This window comes from Octopus sinensis, linkage group LG11, assembly GCF_006345805.1.
Source record: "Octopus sinensis linkage group LG11, ASM634580v1, whole genome shotgun sequence".
Classification (NCBI taxonomy): domain Eukaryota; kingdom Metazoa; phylum Mollusca; class Cephalopoda; order Octopoda; family Octopodidae; genus Octopus; species Octopus sinensis.
The window spans coordinates 56,294,741-56,298,561 of NC_043007.1; the positions used below are offsets into that span (position 1 = coordinate 56,294,741).

The following is a 3,821-nucleotide window of genomic DNA, read 5'->3' on the forward strand; positions in this document are numbered from 1 at the left end:
TTGCTTTGTCATGGTATAAAAGATGGGCTACAGCAAATATTCTGATCACTACCACAGATTTGCATGTCAATTGTTTGACCTTAACCAGTTGCGAATGTCCCTTAGTGGCTGATGATATGTGCATCTCTGATCATGAGCAGAAGTAGTGGGGGAGCATCATAGCCGTGTGTTGAAAGGAATTCTTGGAGGTTTGGATAATTCACCTTTGGAAACATGGGTGGTTCGTTCAACATCCTTAAACAACCCTTATTCAGGGGCCTTTTGAGCAGGATGGGCTACTCCACCTGAAGAAAATTCTAGCTGGTTCCCACCTGCAAGATCATGCGAGGTCCCACCTGTAAGGTCATGCGCAGGAAAACAGCTATCGGTGGTATGTAAAAATACCGTAGAACCATTGTTGATAATCAATATTGTATCGAAGCAGAAAAAAAACAGCTTAGGGTAGTATGTAAAAAATATCGTGGAACCATTGTTGAAACATGTGAAGAAGACTGTCGTCATGAAAACTGATGATTGTGTAAAGAAAGGGAAACTTAAAGAGGAACAGAACACAGAAAAAGAACAACATGGAAGGAAAAAATGTACGATCAGTTTGCAAGAGATACAAACGCCAAGACAGATACAGAAGACCGGTGGCTATGGATGGATGAAGAGAAGTGACTTGAAGATTGAGACAGAAGCACTTATATGCGCAGTTTAAGAACAAGCGTTAAGGACTATGTGAAGTGCAGAATCAACAACTCTACCAACAGCAACAAATGCAGAATGTGTGGTGAGAGGGGCGAAACGGTATGGCTCATCGTTACCGAATGCCCAAAATTGGCATAGCGCAAATACAAAAGACGTCATGCAATGTGGCAAGAATGAGCCACTGGAAGCTACGGAAATCACGCCCTACGAAGAGCTAAGACGTGATATGAGCAAACCTCTGAAGGAGTCACTGAGAATGAAAATTACAAAATCCTGTGTGATACAATGATTCATTGCGATCATCTGACCATACTTCGAAAATCGGACATTGTTGTGGTGGGTAAAAAGAAAAGAACGTGCATAATAATCGATCTAGCTTGTCCCGGTGACAAAAGGATCAAAGAGAAAGAATAAAAACTAAATAACTATGACGATTTGAAATAGGATATACGAAGGTTGTGGTCAATGAAGAGTGTGGACGTGATACCAATAGTAATTGGCGCACTTGGAGGTATCAGCACTCAACTGCCAACATTGGGCAAAAGGATTGGTACAAATACAAAGGTAGAAAACCTACAAAAATCAGCATTGTTTGGAACTGCAAGAATTCTTCGCAGGATTCTTGAAGCATGACCAATAAACAAGTGTCACTCTAGTCTGTTGGCTGTGAACAGCTGGCACTTTCCGTCATACCCAGCAAAATCAGCTGTGAGTTTGCTTCAAATAATAATAATAATATAATAATAATAATAATAATAATAATAATAATATAATAATAATTGACTTTACAGGCCCAAATGATGAAAAAATCAATATGGGAAGTATAGAAAAATAGCATTGAATTACAGAAACTATGGAAAGTGCGGGTAAAATGTATTTCAATAGTTATAGGTGCATTGGGACATATTCTTAAAGATCTGAACAGATGGATAGAGGAAAACAGTGTTATTGGGTACAGCTCGGATACTTAACAGGGTTCTTGGTGCCAAAGGTTGTAGCCCGATGTTAGGATTTTTTTCCAATACTCTAATCTGTTGTGTCTATATGAAAATGATAATAATAATAATAATAATAATAATAATAATAATAATAACAACAACGACAACAACAACAACAACAACGACAACAACGACGACGACAATGATGACGATGATGACGACGATGACGATGACGATGATGATGATGATGATGATGATGATGATGAATATCTGAGGAAAGAAATGAAACAGTTGTGGTCAATGAAAGAAGTGTATATTGTGCGAATAATTGTTGGTGCCAAAGGTACAGTGAGCAAAATAATTAAAAATTGGTTATTCTTTTATTCTTTTACTTGTTTCAGTCATTTAACTGCGGCCATGCCTGAGCACCGCCTTTAGTCGAACAAATCGATTCCAGGACTTTTTCTTTGTAAGCCTAGTACTTATTCTATCGGTTCTTTTGTCGAACTGCTATGTTACGGGCACGTAAACACACCAACATCGGTTGTCAAGCAATGGTGGGGGAACAAGCATGCACACAAATATGCATACACACACACACACTACAAAATTCTTTCAGTTTCTGTCTACCAAATCCACACACAAGGCATTGGTCGGCCCAAGGCTATAGTAGAAGGCACTTGCCCAAGATGCTACACAGTGGGATTGAACCAGAAACTATGTGGTTGGAAAGTAAACTTCTTACCTCACAACTACTCCTGCGCCTTTACAGGAGGTATTATACGAATAAAAAGGAAAATATAGTGTAACTAGAAAACAGCATTACTTGGCAGCGCAAGAAGTTTCTCGAAATTCCTGAAAAAAGTACCACCTATCTTCACGGAAGACAAACAACTGGTATTTTAATGATACTTCTTGCAGCAAGCTGAGTATGTTAGATATGATAATAATAATAATTATTATTCTATCTTATTTTATTTCATTTGAAAGGTCTGTTGTCTACTGTCTGTGGTTCTGAGTGACTACAGCGGTTGAAGCTTACATAGACCTGTATTTACTTTTCCAGTGGAACATCTTTCATTCAAATGGTCCAATATTTCCTGGGGAAACAAGACATCGAACGATACTCAGTTCTAGCAACACTGTAACGCCCTAAACAGATGTCCTGACAATAATTGAGCGTTTGTCGCAAGCATGTTGGGCTTATAGTTCGTGTGTTAACCATCACGTATATTTCTATGTCACGCGCATTATTGCTAAATAGTTCCCGATCCTATCCTGACTCCGCCCGTCTTATGATAGGTTTTGTTTATGACCTGTAAACTCTCTAGCAAGTGCTTTGACCAGATTAGACATATATAGGACAGGCAGATCAGATACACACACACATATTAACATATATACCAATATGCACCTTCATAAACATGTATACACAAATGTATCTATGGGAATGCTAATGTATAGTTAAAAAAGAAAATAGTGTATTAATTGTAGGAAACACGTGCATGTTAGAGTAACAGAAATGGGCAGTAAGAAGTTCATGTCGATAAGTTTTAAATATTATTGGTTGGAGAAACCAGTCGAAAAGTATTTAAAAGACTGAAATATCCTATCAATACAATAATATTCGTTTTATAACGTTAACAAAATTTGAATTTCGAATGTTTCTGATGTGCCGAGTTTTGACGAATACTTTAAACTCCATATATGAGAAGAAACGGATGTGACTAGATCTAATAAATTCCTCAGTTTGAATGCAACAGGTGTATTTTTCGAAATAGCGTTTTACTACTATATGTACTAAAATGAATTGGAGTTAGCATTAATACAAGAGCCAAAAAAAAGTTTTTCCCGTAGAGACAGGCTTTGAAACGCATTTACTTGATTATGCGTTCCGACTTTTTCTCTGATAAAATGCAGTGTAGAACTTCTAAGATGTCATTTGAAGAATTCCAAGGAATAAAAACAAGAAGGTGCTATTCTAACTTCAGCTGTTTAATTTGAATCTGTAGATGAGGTTCAACAAGTGTGGAGCGGGTACATTAGTATATGAATATATATTATAAAGATTGGAGCGAGTATATGAGTATATAAATGCAAACGCATTGAACTGCACTCAATACCTAAGATAGAGTTTATTTTAATACCGTCTCAAGAATTACAAGCATATACTTTGTGTGTGTGTGTATGTGT

The 3,821-nt window shown here is 37.2% G+C and overlaps 1 long non-coding RNA gene across 1 annotated transcript in view; it reads right to left on the reverse strand.

Moving 5' to 3' along the window:
* Positions 1 to 1,257: 1,257 nt before the first annotated feature.
* LOC118765279 overlaps positions 1,258 to 3,821 on the reverse strand; it is a 7,934-nt gene continuing 5,370 nt past the window's right edge. Inside the window, exon 3 of the long non-coding RNA XR_005001118.1 lies at positions 1,258 to 1,407. This is a non-coding gene — a long non-coding RNA (uncharacterized LOC118765279). The remainder of the gene's footprint in view (positions 1,408 to 3,821) is intronic.